The following is a 16,889-nucleotide window of genomic DNA, read 5'->3' as shown; positions in this document are numbered from 1 at the left end:
GGCTATGGGAGGGAGGTGGGAGGAGGGAAGGGAAAGAACATGAATCATGTAACCATGGAAAAATATTCTAAATCAACTAATTAAATACAATTTTTCAAATTAAAAAAATAAAGTTTAGGCAGCCAACAAAATAATAAATCAAGTCCCAATTTCTAACATTGTAGATTTCCAAGAGTAAAAGCTCATACTGAAAATTTAACAACCAGCTCCTAAAAGTTGGTTCCTGTCACCTTTAGCACACCATTTTCTGGTGTGGGAAGCTGTCTGAGAGATGATTGGGTAATCTGCTGTATGGAAAGATAACACTCGAGGTTCTATATTGGACTTGAGTCAGAAAAAATGAAGTTCAAATCCTGCCTCAGATTCTTACTGTGTGCCTTTGGGCAAATCATTCAACATCATCTCAGTCTCATTCATAATATAGGGAAGATAATAGCACCTATTTTACAGCATTGTTATGGGGGCTAAATTAGATAATATATGAAATGTGCTTTGCAAACCTTAAAGTGTTCTCTAAATGTTTTCTATTATTATTATTTTTCTTTGCAGTTTCCCATGTTTAATAAATCACAAGGTCACACCAAGTTGATTGCCTGCATAATATAAATGTATAAGACTAAAATTGAGCTAGGACATTTCCCAGAGTGAGGATAGAGGTGGGGGGGAGCTAGATCCAAACATTCTATAATCTGAATCAATATTTTCAAAGCGATATTTTATGTTTTATCTCCTTGTATAACTTCAGAACCCAGTCAGTGAAGGGTTTCTCTTTGTTCAGCTCTTTGAAGAGGGCAGCCGGAGGAGGGTGGGGATGGGAAGAGAGGCTGGGAAGTGGAATTGGGAGGCCTGTGTTGAGACAACCCTTTGAACATTTACCATTCTCTTGATGAGAATCTTGGACTGGAGTAGAGCACCATTTGATATGAGAAATTAAAATTCACCCATTCTTCATGATTAATAGTAAGGTAACTGTTGGCTTACATGAGGCAAGACTTGAGTAAGTGTAAATTGCTATTTTATTACTAAAGCAGCTTTTATTATCTGAGATACCAATTATGTACATATCCAATGTGCCCCAGAGTGTCATTTGTCTATATAGCCCTCGTGGGGGCAACAAAGCATTATATTGGACTTCTTGGGTTTCATCTAGCCCAAGTTTTGCTACTGGGGAATTGTTGATTTGATAAATCAATTCATCTCTTTGATGGGGCTCAGTTTCCTTATCTGTAGAATGAGGGGAGGATGAACTAGAAAAAAATGTCTAAGGCTCCTTATATCTCTAACATCCTTTGGTTTTAATTAGGGGTTGAAGTGCCCATTATATTAAAGAATGGTGCTTCATCTTAAAGGTGTTCTAGGTCCTTTCCCAAACTTTAATGAGGGGAAAATGCCAACCAGTTCTCATGTTCAGAAATTAAGTTCATATGATCCATACCCTACATGACTTTTTAAAGATGACATTAGATATAAGGTCTGTCATGGCATAAGAGATAAAGTGTTAGATTGGGAGTGAGGAAGATCTGGGCTTGACTCTCACCTTTTAACATCTATTTACTAGGTGACCCTGGGCAAGTCCCTTAGCCTCTGTGGGCTTCACTTGTCAAATGAGGATAATATAATCACAAAGACACCTCCCTCAGAATACTGGTTTAGGGCAAATACATGTAAAATACTTTATAAACATTGAAGTATTCTATATGTGTCCATTATTATTATGTAGTTCCTCATTCTTTAGTTTCCTCAAATTGCAGTATCAGAGCTATTTTTGAGTAACAAGATGCTGCAATTGCTTTCAAGGCTGGTCCTCCAGGGAGTGAGTTAATGCTTGACAAGTTGTTTCCTTTCCTAATCTCTCCAAACTCCCTAAAGACAATGTTTTCAGAGATGGAGTAGGTCCAACAGAATAGGTCCTGAAATACAAGTAAGTAGGAGAGAATTACAGTTTTAGGCTGGAATTCCCATTCTGGCCACACTGATATTCCATGAGGGTCAGTGATGTCCAGTCCAAGCAGCCAGTGTCGTTTGACTAACAAGATAGATAGCCTTGAGTTCTGTAAAGATACAAAAACAAATATGAGGATCTGAACTTTTTGGGAAGCAAATCAAAACCTATACTCTTCTCTAGAAGAGAGACCATTATAGTCCTTTTCTTTAAAACTAGGAATATCCTCTAGAATTTCCCAAAGGATTGTATGAACATGTAGGAAAGAGTAGGTGCTGCAGAGGTCCAGTCTCCCACAGGGGATGGGGCCTTGGAGGTGAGACGGTGTCAGTGGAATGATGAATGGGGCACAGCATTTGAATTCATCCCCCAGCATAGGTTTCACAGGATAAATTGCTCCACCTTGGCTGAGGCTTAACTTTATTTTATACTCTTATGATCACACATCTACTTGGCACACAATTTCATTCTCAACATACATGTTTCCATAGTTCCTAACAATAGATGTGAAGCCCAAGAAAATCTTCAACAAAACATTGTTGCTAAGTGCGGGGTCAGAGGGTAGAATCAACATGACTCAGTTGGGGAATTCTGAGCACAGATTTGTAAGAAATTTTAAGCCTAGAAAAGAGGGTCCTATATAAGTGGGTACATTAAGAATCCTTAGGTTTAAATTTTGTAAGTAGAATCTCTTGATGATATTCTGATGAGACAGAGTGGGACATCTGTATTAACCCTGAGAGCATGTTGCTCTCATCTGTTTTTCTTGGGAAATAATCATAGCAATTCCAATAATAAGGGGATGTTAATAAGGAAAGTCACTCAGTGGGGTTTCAGTGGATGTTTCCATCTTTCCTAGGAGCCACTTTGTTACCTCCTAGATTCCATGAGTGATCATGTCAAAACATCTTGGCTTGATGGCTCCCAACAAGCAGGGAGATAACACAGTACATAGAGGTACATGAAATTTTGCCTCTTCTTTGGCTATTTTCCAATTCATAGGTTGTAAAGGGCTCTCCTGGAGCTTCTCTCCTAATGTTTTTCTTCTCCCTTTATCACTTTCCCCCTTTTTCTCTGCCCACAAATTCAAGAGGGTTGTATGCAAAGGTATTTTGATAATGTTTAGCATTTGATCATGAGGGGGATACAGCATGTATCTTTTAGGATTTTTAGACTTAATCTGCATCATTATCTTCTTGCTTTCTTAAGTCTGGTAGACAATCAATAAAATAATATATCAAGTGTGCAGGCAGAAAATTTGCCTCACCCGAGCTACATTCCCAGCATCCTTTTAAGTTACATCCTCATTTTATGTAAGGATGTTTGGGAGATAAATTTGGCTGAGACCCACACTGCGGGGCTCTTTTTTTGGAGCTTGTGCTTTTTGGTAAAATACTGCAGGCATGAGTCTCTGTCTTTGCTCTGCTCACTTTACTGAAAGAACCTTCCCCCCCCCATCCCTCTCTTTTAATTATTATTAAAAATCCTACAAAAAAATTTGGAGACCACAAAGGAATACATATAGGAACCCCAATTTTGGTTTCTTAAGAGGGAGGATGGGAGTATTGTATTCAGATTTACAGGAAATTATGATGCCTTGGTCAATTAATGAATTTATTACCAGTATAATACCCTCAATTGCTTCCTTTGAGAGAAGAATTGAAGGAGGTAGGCTAGATTTTGTTTCAATTTGGATAGGGACAGCCAATTTAAGTGGGCCAGCATCAGAAGATGATGTGGCCCAGAGAGACTCAGGTATATCATTTGGGATTTGAAAAGTAAGAGGTTCCTGTATGTCTCGAGTGTCCAAAAGAAGGACCAGGAGCAAAGTTAAGGTTTCCGCTGGCAACTCTAATGAGATAGAGTCATTAGGAGAGCAACTTATCATCACTCTCAGTTTAAAAAGTAAATCTCTTCCCAGAAGATTTATAGGGGAGCCAGGCATCAAGAGGAAAGAATGCTCCACTGACAAGGGTCCCACAGACACCATCCTAGGGTAAAGCTTTGCAACCTTTAGGGGTGTACCTGATATCCCCATTACATTTACTGAGCCAGTGGAATTGCAATCCACTTTTTTTTGAGGTGAGCACCTCAATACAGACCTTGAGGCTCCTGTGTCCAGAAGACAGTCATAATAAATGTTACCAACCTTTTAAAGTCATGTGAAGTTCATCAGTATGGGGGGGCAGTGAATAGGGATAACAGGTAGTAAGATATCAGAGTCTGGAAAATCAACAGTTAAAACCTTTGATTCCTGTGTTCCAACTGCCCTCCCACACCTTCATAATCTTTGGGTATTTCCTTGGGTTCCCCCATGAGGGGCATTACACCTTTATCTGGCCCTCACCACACTTCTAGAAGGGTCACCTCTTTCATTGGTGGTCAGTGAGAGGAGCACAGGTTGCATCCGCATCCTGTACTCCTGGAGTATATGGTGGTGCCATAAAGTGTGGCGTTGCTCACATACAGTACTACTTCCAGTGACATAATCCTTTGTGTGGCGCCTTGTTCTGAGAGTAACTGAACAAGAACGAGGCACCGCGCAAAGGATTATGTGGCTGCACAATGGAAGATGTCAGCATGGTGAGTGGAGATCTGGGGGAGGGTATTCTGCACTGTGTATACTGCTGCCCGGTATAGTGGTGGTGGTGATGGGCCTCGGCAAGGTTTGACAGACCCATCATAGCCAGCACTACAGCCTCTGCTATCCCAGAGAGCCACATACAAATTTATTCATAGTTTTTTTTAAATAGTTTGGCTCTCTAATGGTCTGAGGGACAGTGAACTGGCCCCGTGTAAAAAGTTTGGGTACCCCTGTCTTAGTCCCATGCCTTATGCTTTTCTTAACAGAACTTCAGATCACATTAGCTTTTTAGGAAAGATTGTATTGTAGGGATTCAGACACAGAGATCTTCTCTTTAAGGATATACAGCTTAACAAAATTCTAATTAGACTCAGCTTAATTATTTTTCTATGTCTGTGATCAATAAGGAGAAATTATGTCCCTTTGTGAAACCTGAACATTTAAAATTAAACATTCAGTAGGGAGGTAGTGAAAAAAGAATTACCCTTGAGGGACTAGATCTCATGAAACAATTCATTGGTTGTAGGTATTTTTACTAATGGGCACAGAAGACTCCTTTTCAGTGTTGAAACCTCCCTTGCTTTTTGTTAGGAAATTATAATTTTGGAGACATTTCTTTGCCTGGAGAATAAACTAGCAAAGGGAAGAAAAGGAATTTGAGAAGAGACTCTTGGGCACAGAGTCAGTTTTGCAAGGACTATTATCTAAATTATTGATTGTGACATTTAATAGTTTTTATGTATATAAGTTGCACTGTACTACAACGCACCTGTTAAAATTTGGTCATGGAAATTCTGAATGGGGGATAAACTCATTTGTAACATGAAGCAAATTTATTTTACCATAATCACTTCTATGTGAACTTTCTTCCCTCCCTTCTTTCTATTTTCTTTTCTTTCCATTTCTTTTTTCTCTCCTTTCCTCCCTCTCTCCTTCCTTCCTTTTATGATTTTTTAAAGAAATGATATTAGAGTTTAAAAAATACACAGAAATAAAGAGAAACATTGAAACATTAAAAATCAACAGGTGTATGTCTAATCCAAACTTTTTGTTTGACAGAGGAGGAAACTGAAATCAGGGAGATAAACCAATTTCTCTGAGGTCACATATCCAGTCAGTGGGATATCTGGGAATAGTTAGATGCCAGATCTCCTCATTCCAACCCATGCTCTTTCCACCAAACCATACTCTCTCCTATGTTGTCTTGTAATAATTTCACTGTTTAGATCACATTGCCATCTTCAAGCCCTGAAACAACAGGAATAAGATCATTTGCCTCTACATCCTTCAGAGTGATTAGCATAGAGCTGGCTACTCACCTGATGCTCAAAGCACAGATATAAAAAGAATCAATGAGAAAATAAATGACCTTCTTCATTTTCCTAATTATCTGGGTACTTGCTTCAATGAGATAGGAGAAAGCCCTTCTACATGAACTCCTTGAGAAGAAGTTGATCTTTCCACTTCAACAAATATTGATAAAATGCTAATTATGTGCAAGCAATGGAGATGTGAAGCCAAAAAAACAATTCCTTTCCTTCAGGAATTTGCATTCTACACAAGCAATACATATGTGCAGATAAGTAAATACAAAGGAAAGAGAGGGAGAATAACAAGAAGAGTTTAGCCATATTGGGGAGAAGGGAAGGATCAAAGAAGTGATAGGACCATGGCTTAGAGAGGATGGTTTGATGATAATTGATAATGGAAGGGAGACACAGCTGGTAAAGTCTTATTTTCTTTGTCTGTATTTCCCCTTGCCATGGAGATACTTTAGACTGAAAAGGATGGGACAAAAGTGTTTAATAGAGAGTTGTAAGATAAGTAGGGTGGGAGTTTACCTATGACTTGGACAAAGAAATAAATGGCATACGTGCTAGGATTCAGATGATACAAAGATACAAAGCTATGGATGGCTAGCCAAATGGATGATAGTCATTATCCAAAAGTAGCTTGACAAACCAGAACATTGGGCTGAAACTTATAAGGTAAAAATTAACAGGAATAAATGTATAGTGCATGGGGCTCACCCTCTCCTATTTGGGGACCCAAGAAAACCTACCCTAAATGTGAAGTACTCTGTGAGTCTCCCATTGATGGGCTTACTTTTATTTAGTCAGATAAAAGACTCAGGTAGTTCAAAACAAAGACATTTAATAAAAGAGAAAGAGGAAGAGGGAGGAAGAAGAAGAGAGAAAGAGACACACAAAGGCAGAGAAACAGAGAAATGGAGGGAAGAAAGACAAAGAACCAAAGATAGTCAGAAAAAAGCAGAAAGAGATGTGAAACAAGAGAAACAAAGAGATGCTGTCAGAAATAGACTGAGAGGAAGACAAAGAGACAGAGAGTCATAGAAAGACAGGAACAGGAATGGGACATGAGAACAGAGACAGATGACATTAAGCATGACAGAGATACTGAGAGAGAGGTAGAGGTGGGAAAGAGAAAGCAACATAGAGACACAGAGACAGAGTTAGGGAAAGATAAGTGACAGAGAATGGATCCCCTCCCAGGGGCTTGACTGGTTGTATCTCATCCCTAGATTGGCTTGCCACTGGACTCCCTGTCTGAAGTGGTTCTTTTATACATAGGTCTAAGGTGTGTCTGATCCTTTCAGCCATTCACAACATGTGTCACGTGTGGCATCATTTATTCTTAATCAATGATCAAATGATTCCTTGTATCATCAATAAGTTCTCACTTCACCTTAGCTCTGAGAATTAGTCAGCTGGGAAAAACACAACTCCTTTGCTCTCCTCTTACAATAAAGCGTTCTTTTTTGGTGAATTTGCTTCTTTTTTTCCTGTTGTGGATATTAAGCAAGGCTAGCATCACTCAACACTTGTTTCTTAGCTAATACTACATTTTGGATGATAAGTTTCTTGAGGACTGAAGATGGTGCATTTCTCCAGCTCTGTAGACAGGACCCACCTGCACGGTTAGACAACTAAACATTTATTGATCATGAGATTCTGGTAAGGTAATCCCTAGTTTTAAAGATACCCCTTCTCTACTCTCTCACCCACTGGTCAGTCAGAACCTGCTCTCTTAGCCAGAGTTGACAGTTGCCTGGAGGAGGAGAGGAGAGAGACAGAAGAGACCAGGTCACAGATGAGATTTGAATTGCAGTGATTAAATGCAATTTATTTTACAGGCAGTGGCTGTGGCTTCCTGGCTGTCTCCTTGTACAGATCCCACAGATTCCCTTCCCGTCGTCCTCAGCACTGCAGTGTGGCAAAAGAGTCAGGGAGATAAGGAACAAGTTAAGCCAAACTGATCAATCTCACCAGGGGAAATGGTTTTGCTGCAGAAGAGGAGAGCCCCAGGAGCAGGGCTCATAATGGAATGAGCTGGGGTGGGTGTTATGGCAGTAAGACTGGTGTCACTTCTTTAGGAGAAGGCTGACTGTCTTTTGTCTTTGTTGCTTTCCAGAAAAAAACAGCTGCAAAATCCTTGAAATTTGGAAGAAAAGAAATGACATTAATTTTTTTTTGGATGGATACTTTCCTGTAGGCAAAATAGTTCTCTGCCAGAAGAGCATTAGTTCTTCTCATTATTGTATTGTATTGTATATGGATGGTCGAAGTCAGAAAATGAGCAGCCAACCCTATCTTGAAGCATGGTATCAACCGTCATTAAGCATCTGCAAGATGTCTGACTCTGTCCTCGTCATTACGGGTTTTAAAATTTTACTTAGCCTTCTAAGAATTTGCTAGAGAGATCAGGTAGGTTGTCAAAGTCTGGCTAATAGCCAAGGTGATGGAAGAACAGCTAGCAGATTCAGACATGGTACTTCTGTCTATTTTTTAATGCCTGAAATTAATGGTTTAAGGGTGGCAAGCTGGTATAGTGGATAGATGCCAGGTCTGGAGTCAGGAAAATTCATCTTCATGAGTTGAAATCTGGTGCCAGACACTGACTAGTTGTGCAATCTTAAGCCAGTCACTTAACTCTTTCGGCCTCAGTTTCCTCATCTGTAAAATGAGCTGGAAAAGGAAATGGCAAACAAATCCAGTCACTCTGGAAAACCCCAAATGGAGTCAAGGAGAGTAGGACAAAACTAAAACCACAACTAAACAACAACAAAACAAACTGTTTATGTAGGGATTTGTGGTTTGAAATATTGAGCACTAAAAAAAAACAAAACAAAAACCAACAAAACAAAACTGGATTCCACCATCATAAAATTTGCAGATAGAAAAAACCTTAGCAGTCATCTAACCAGATGTTAGATTGGCCTGTGATTTTTTTCAAGACTTTGATAATTGTATTTCAATATAATTGGTTTCCTTGGTAATCCTATGTATTATATTTTATGCTTTTGAAAAATTCTAAGAATAGATTCAGGCTTGATCAATTTGCAAAAGGGGTCCATGACATTAAAAAAAATTTCCTGATCTGTTTCCCTTCATTTTGTCAAATGAGGAATCTGAGACCTTTTGAGTTTAAATAATATGCCCAAGGTAAATAGCTGAGCTAGAATTCAAGTCCAGATTTTCTGATTCTGTATACCACACTGCTTGGTTTTCAAACTGATTTTTACAATTCACACCAGGATTCTAGGCTAAGAAAATATTTTTATGTACTGAAAGTCCTTTTCAAGAAAGATATTATTGTTTCTCTTAATCCTGCCCCCATGGTGGGACTGGGTACAGGATTTGTCCTGGGCTGAAGCTGAGGCTCATACATTGATTGTACAGGCAGATACATCTGGAACAAGGAAAGCCTTCTGATTGCAAATTCTCATGTAGGGAGGGACCATATGCATGGAACTGATCAGAAAAAAAAGCCATAGGATGTGACTAAAGACTCAAGGTGTTACAATGAGTGGCAAAAAATGAAAAAAAAATCCCTCATCATGGGAATTAGGGGCATGGTGTCCCATGATCTGGAAAGTCCATGTAAAATGTTTTGGCTCTCCCTTCCTATTAGAGAAGGTCTGGATTTTTTCTCTTTCTTTTATGGAGTATTTAGAGTAAAAGAAATTGTGTATATTTATGATATTAAAAATAAACTATATTGATATAATTCCATAGACATATTTTATGCATTTATGAGTTTCTGAGCTTTTTCTGTGTCACCTGCTGGCCTTCATGAGTCATCTGAGGCTTCCTCAAGATTGTTTAATTTTTCATCATGACCCATGATATATCAAAACTTTAATGGGGAAAGCCACAATGTGTAAGGGAACCTCTAGTTTCATGTTTAAGAGCAAGTTTGAGTACCAGCATCAAAGCAAAATCAAAGAACAAGTAATGAACATAGTCATGGAGTCTTTGATTATGAAATTCCAGCTCTAGAGCTGGAAGAGACTGAGAAGGTCTTCTAATTCAACCCTTTCATTGGACTAATAAGGAAACTGAGGTCCAGGGAGGTTAAACAACTTTGCCACAGTCCCAGTGACATTAAGTATCAGAGATAGAATTAAACCTGGGGTTTTCTGACTTGAGAGTCAGTGACCTTTCTACCTTCTCATTCTGTCCTACCAATATTGAGCCATTTGGATGGGTCAGTGGCTAGAGCACAGGGTCAGGTGTCAAATCAGACTTCAGAAACTGACTGGCTATATGACTCTAGACAAGTCATTTAACCAGTTTGTTTCAGTTTTCTCATCTATAAAATAGGGATAATGATAGCACCTACTTTCCAGGGTCATTGTGAGTATCAAATGATATAATAATACCAAAATGCCTGACACATAGTAATTGTTATCAATATAAATGTTGGGCAGTTAGGTGGCACAATGGATGAGTCAAGAAGACCTGATTTCAAATCTGATCTCAGATATTTATTAACTGTGTCATCTTGGGCAAGTCACTTAATATCATTGGCCTCAGTTTCTTCATCTGTAAAATGAGCTGGAGAAGGAAACATCAAACCTCTCTAAGATCTCCACTAAGAAAACCCCAAATGGGATCATGGAGACTCAAACACAACTAAAATGACTGAAGAACAAAAATAGAAATATTAGTTGATCAGTTAAGTCTGGATGAGTCTTCTTGATTCTAAGCCCAGTACTCTGTCCACTGTACCACCTAGAAGCCCAAATAGACATTAAACTATTATTATTGTAGTGGAATAACTGAATACTCGTACTGCTACAGTATTTTTATATCCAGAATCATGAGATTGTTCCCCTTATGTTAGTTCCCAGGGAGATGGGCAACTCTGGGAAGTCATGGGTAGCAGAATCCCTTATTAAAGAATTAGCCTTGGGAGAAGGCTGAAAAAGAGGCATAATGCAATAACATTCCTAAGTAGAATCCTAGAACTCTAAGGAGCTTTGGGGACCATCTAGTTCAGGGGTCTCTGAGCTTTTGTGGAGATAAATTATTTTCTGTTTACCCAGAGTAGTAAGAAAAGTCATTTGGGAGTAAAGATAAGGTATACTGAATATCAGGTCAGGATATGGGTTGGGGTGTGCTGGTCAGCAGTGATTGACTCCTTTCCCACTTTTCTCCCAGAGTAGGGAGTCGGAGTGGTATCTTCCTGTTGTAGAGAAGAACCTTAGGGAAAATAGCTGTAGAATATATGTGTCCTCCAAACAAGGGTATGCTGGTAATGTTTAACAACCAGCTCTTTAAAAATATACACAACAAAATTTTAAGTTTAATCTGAATTATTCACATTTTCTCCATTATTTCCTTGAATCTAGAAAAATCAATGAAATAGTAAAATAAGCCTTAATTTGTAGATTTACAAGGTACAGATGCTTATACTGAAATTTTATTTTTAATTTGTTTTTTGGCTCTTATTTTAAAATATTTTCCCATATTTACATGATTCATTTTCTCTCCCTTCCCTCTTCCCTCCCCTCTCCTAGAGCAGACAAACAATTTCACTGGGTTGTACAATTGTCACTTGATACCTATTTCCATATTATTCATTTTTTCTATGGAGCAGTTTTTTAAAGTCTTAAAGATTTAAACCCCAAATCACATACCCACATATACATGTGATAAGTGATGTAATGTTTTGCTTTTGTATTTCTACTCCCACAGTTCTTTCTCTCAATGTGGATAGCATTCTTTCCCATAAGTACTTCAGGAGTCATACCGGAATTTTAATAAGAGCTCTTATTAGCTAGTATGAATAGGAGCCAGTCCCTACATCCCAAACTCTCCATCTCCACCTAACGTGGCCCATGCTACTGGGATGACATGGCTGTAGCTGCTATTCCACAAATATAATAATAGATTTTGTGCTATATTGACTGATATCATATTTGAAGTAAGTCCCTATTTGACCAGGTTAATGAAGGCTAATGACAAATACTCAGGCTCTGAATCTGCATTAAAAACAAACAAATACACACACACACACACACACACACACACACACACACACACACACTTTACCATGGGGGCAGCTGAGTGACTCAGTAGATTGAGAAGCAGGCCTTGAGATAGGAGGTCCTGGGTTCAAATCTGACCTCAGACACTTTGTAGCCCTATGACCCTGGGCAAGTAGCTTGACCCCCATAACCCAGCCCTTACCACTCTTCTGCCTTGGAACCAATACCTAGTATTGATTCTAAGGCTGAAGATAAGGGTTAAAAAAACCCCAAACCTTAACTTTTGTCTTAGAATTGATACTAAGTATTGGTTTTAAGGCAGAAAAGTGGTAAGGGATAGGCGATATATGAATGGTTCAGGGTCACACATAGAAGAACCATCTGAAACAAGATTTGAGCCCAGAACCTCCACACCTTCTCTATTCACTGAGCCACCTGCCTGCCCCACCTGAATGAATTTTGATCCCTTTTTTCTCCTTTCCCCTTTAGCAATTAAGTCTTGCCTTTCTTCCTTTGCAATGGTTCTTATGCTCCATGTGTCAGTGGATGCATAGCATTTCCACTCCTATCCCATCTATAACACTATAAATTTTTGCCTCTTTTTTTAAACCTGTTCTTCATCTTTATTTCCCTTAACTGGATTAGGAAAGTTAGATGGTGCAGTGGATAGGGTACCAGGCTTGGTGTCTGGAAGACTTATCTTCCTGAGTTCAAACCTAGCCTTATATACTTCCCAACTATGTGACCCTGGGCAAGTCACTTAACTCCATTTGCCTTAATTTCTTCATCTCTAAAATGAGTTGGAGATGGAAATGGCAAACCAAAGATGCAAAAGTATCTTTGCCAACAAAACATCAAATGGCATCATGAAGGACATGAGGGACAACCACCACCTGAATTATAACCAATTAAACAAGATTGTATCAAATAATTACCACATATGCAAGGCACCTATCTTGTTCATTGTAGGTCCTAAATATTTCCTGAATGAAAGAAATAAAGAATGTTGGAGTAGCTGAGATTAGATTAGAACTCATGCTTCTCCTTAGACAATCCAGTGTTCTTTTCCACTATATTGTACCCTGCTCTCATTTTCTTAGATGTCAGCTACTCATTAAATATAACCTTAAAAACAAGACTGAAGTCTTTCTTATAGGGCTATGATCTCAGGAATGACCTCTCCACCCTGTCTCTGTCTCTTTCTTTCTCTTTCCCTCTCTTTCTCTCTCTCCTTTTCTTTCTCTCTCTTCCTTTTCCTTTCTCTCCCTCCTGTTTCTCCCCTTCTCTCTCCCCTTCCATCTCTCTCTTTCCCATTTCATCTCTCTCCCTGCCCTTCCCCCCCTTTCTCCATCTGCATCTCTCTTCCCCCTCTGCCTCTCCTCTCCCTCTTTATCTTTCCCTTCTTCTTTCTCTTTTTATCTCTTAATTTTTCTCTTTCTTTCTCCCTCTATCGCTCCTTCATTCCCTTCTCTATTTATCTCTCTCTTTCCCTCTATACCTATTCCCAGCCTCACCTCCTCCCCCAGCCTTTTCTTTGAAATTTGGTTGCTGTCCTTTTTTGTTCAATTGGTTGAGATATGTGTCTCAGTCCATATGCCCAGAGGCTTGGAAGTGATGATCATACTTTTAATAAATGAAAAAAATATAAATTCTGTTTGAGAAAAGGCATTAGCTGTCTTCTCTTGGCTGCCTCACTCTCTTTTAATAAACAACAAATATTTTTAAATATTTACTAGATGAAAAACATTGTCCTAGGTCCTGGGAATAAAGAGAATTTTTTAAAATCCCATCTCTACCCTCAAGAAACTTACATTCTACTGTAGGAAGCATGCATATGGATAAGTAAATACAAGATAATTTGAGGAGGAGAGAGTGCCAATGATTAGGTGGTAGAGAGGAATTGGGGAAGGCTTTTTGAAGGAGATGGCACTTGAGCTTAGCCTTCCAAGAAGATAAGGATTCTGAGAGGGCTAAGGGAAACATAAATAAATTCTAAATAAGGGTGACAGCCAATGTGAAAACTTAGAGGCTGGATAGAGAGTCCAGCTTGGATAGAAGGTGCTTAAAACAAAATTAATCTAAAAAGGCAACCAGATTGGGGAAGGCTTCAAATGTCAGGCTGCTGGGTTTGTATTTTGTTCCAGAGAAAAAGACAAGCTTTTTAGCTCTATTCAATCAACTATTTAAATGGAATGGGATTTGTTTAGTGCATGATAAGCAATATTTCTATCTTCAAATCTTTAAGTCCTTGGCCTGGAAGAAAGATGACTTGGCAAGGCCATCTAGTCAAAGTTCCTGCCTCTGGGCAGGATATTAAAAATATTATTATTATACTTTCCCACTCCATGTAATATTCCTATAGAGGATCGGTTGGATTCTTTGAGGTGGGTCAGTGAACTTATGAGCAATGACTCCTTTGAGCAGCAAGTCATTCTCAGAATTTGGATTTCCATTCATCTGCTTCAGGCTAGTCCATCCTTTTAAACAGAAACAGCATTTGGCTATACAAAGAATGGGGAAGTTATTCTGATTAGGGAATTGCGCTAAAGATTTCACTTTTAAATGGTATCCACAGATAGCTTCTCCACCAAAATAAACACGTCTCAGGATGAGGCTAATACTTCAGTCTTGTGGTCAGCCTGGCTGAGAGAAGGGGCAAATTTAATGTCAACAACTCACCCATTTGGTAACCTAGCCCTTGCAAGGGAAACAGGCCCTAAATATTAAGCTATTGGCTTCTGTCTGTACCTCTTGGACTTACACCCTTATATGTTGTCTGGTCACATGGCACCATGTAAAGAATACTGGACCTGGAGTCAGAAACCTGTTCTGAAATTCTGACAGTTATTAGTTGTGTGACTGTAATATGTCACAACCTCTCTGAGGTTTAATTTCTTCATCTATAAAGTAGAAATGATAATCATAGGCTCTTCAATGTAGAAGTGAAAGAGTCTTTAATTGTCACCTGGTCAAATTCTCCCATTTTATAGGTGAAGACTGGTTAGTTGACTAGCCCAAGGTCACAAAGGTAATAATTAGTGATAGGAGCCATCTAAATGGTTCTTTTGAGATGGTGGAAACAGATGTAGACTACATAGGAAGCTGCCACAGTCATAGAAGTTGTCTTCTCTTAGGTTTTAGGCAAAAGCCTCTAGAGGACCAGAGTAGTTTCAGCTCTGGGTCTGTTAGCAGCTCACACTTCTCCTGGTCACACCCATCAAGCTGTTACTCCCTTTTCAGAGGAAAGATTTAGGGGAAAGGAGATAGATCATTTGTTGATTCAACCATTCCCTAACTATTCACTCATTTATTCATATACACTTACTCAGAAAGTACATGGAAAAGAGTCAGGTTTGGAACCCAGGTCTTCAGACTTCAAATCTAATTATTCCTACTTTATTAGGCTGCTTAATATTGTGTCACTTTAGAGCAGTGGTTCTCAACCTTTCTAATGCCGTGACCCCGCAATACAGTTCCTCATGTTGCGGTGACCCCAATCCAAAAAATTATTTTGGTGGCTACTTGCTACAGTTATGATTCAGAATGCAAATACCTGATATGCATTATGTATTCTCATTGCTACAAATTGAGAGGTTGAGAACTGCTGCTTTAGAGGGTAATTGTAAGGAAAGTTCTTTAGAGAGACAGTAAATTAGTATTTGCCCAGTAATTACCCTGCTTGGTAGATGGTCCTCTTCTGGGAGCCCTTCTGGCTCATATTCCAATTGGTCTTCCATTTTGCATCTCCTTAGCACTTATACACACTACACTATTTCATATTTGCGGCTATATTATATGATCTCTATTTCTTTTCTATCCCTCTATGGTATGGTGACTTCTCATTAAATATTATTGGTTAGCTGCCTAGCTAAAGACTTGCACAGGTTGGAAGAATTCAAAACTCAGTATCTTCTTTGGAAGCCCCATTTCTCTAAAACCTACAAATAGGTGGGAAATCACCATGACAACCAACAAAAATCATCTAAAGACCACTCAGTCACTTTTCATGCATGCATTCCTCACCCTCTTTTTCCTTCTCAGCAATTTAGAACTGGACCTTACTTCATCCCAGGGGCATTTCATTAGGAAGAAATCAAGTCAAGGCAGAGAGGTGGAAAATGGGAATATTGGGGAAGTGAGAAATGTAAGAGTAGTGGCCACAACCAAGTAAGGAATTCATCTCACCCCCTGGTGTTCCTCTGTTGCTATGGCAACTACCCATCTGCTGGTACATTTAAAGGAATATCTTCATTCATTACATGTTTACTTTAGAGGAACTCTATTATGGTGTTGGTTTTAGGTGAACATTATAGCACATGTCTATATGCCTCATAATCACCAAATGGTCAGAAGGTAGGATTCCTTCCAGATCACTGATCTGATAATGCTTATGAATATAGCTGTTAAAGGTGGTTGGTCAAACCCAAATCTAGGTCCCATTTGTGTTATTTTTGAAGTAGTGATATTCTTGGGGCCAAAATCTGGGCAGGACTTGACTCTAGTGGGTAACTGGGCAAATCGTCTGCCAGCCCCTGGTATGATGGATAAGCAGGAAGGATTTGTCCTTGATTGGGGTCAAAGTAGATAAAGCAGGTGGCAGGAAGCAGTTATTTTATTTCCTTGGTCAGCAGGAGGGAGGAGGGACTTTTAAACAGTGATTTCTGGCTCTAGGTTCACGCCTTTCCAATAATATCTCCAACAATCTCAAATAGTGTCATAACATTCCCCAATAGAATTAAAGTTCATTTTATTTTGTTCTAAACCCTTGCCTTCTGTTTTAGAATCAACACTAAGTATCAGTTCCAAGGCAGAATAGTGGTAAGGGCTGGGCAGTAGGGTTTAAGTGACTTGCCCAAGGTCACACAGCTAGGAAGTATCTGAGGCCACATTTGAATCTAGGACCTACTGTCTCCTAGTCTGGCTTTCTATCCACTGAGCCACCTAGCTGCCCCAAGTTCACTTTAATTTAAGAGTAAATAATGTTTTTTAAAAACTTGAGTTCATCTCAGAATTGTCATATTACAGAGTTTGATTGTTGCTCTCCCATTAGGTGGTGAACTCTTTGAGGA

The 16,889-nt window shown here is 39.1% G+C and overlaps 1 long non-coding RNA gene across 1 annotated transcript; it reads right to left on the bottom strand.

The window, feature by feature from the left end:
- Positions 1-7,638: 7,638 nt before the first annotated feature.
- LOC103102405 (uncharacterized) lies at positions 7,639-16,043 on the bottom strand. The gene is made up of 3 exons (XR_001623341.2): positions 15,844-16,043; positions 12,756-12,803; positions 7,639-7,978 (listed from the first exon to the last, which is right to left on the bottom strand). It is a non-coding gene; the product is annotated as an uncharacterized LOC103102405 (long non-coding RNA).
- Between the last annotated feature and the right edge of the window lie 846 nt (positions 16,044-16,889).

The sequence above is a fragment of the Monodelphis domestica genome, chromosome 7 (genome assembly GCF_027887165.1).
Source record: "Monodelphis domestica isolate mMonDom1 chromosome 7, mMonDom1.pri, whole genome shotgun sequence".
NCBI lineage: Eukaryota > Metazoa > Chordata > Mammalia > Didelphimorphia > Didelphidae > Monodelphis > Monodelphis domestica.
Note: the sequence above shows the minus strand (reverse complement) of the source record. Positions and strands in the feature narration are given on the sequence as shown.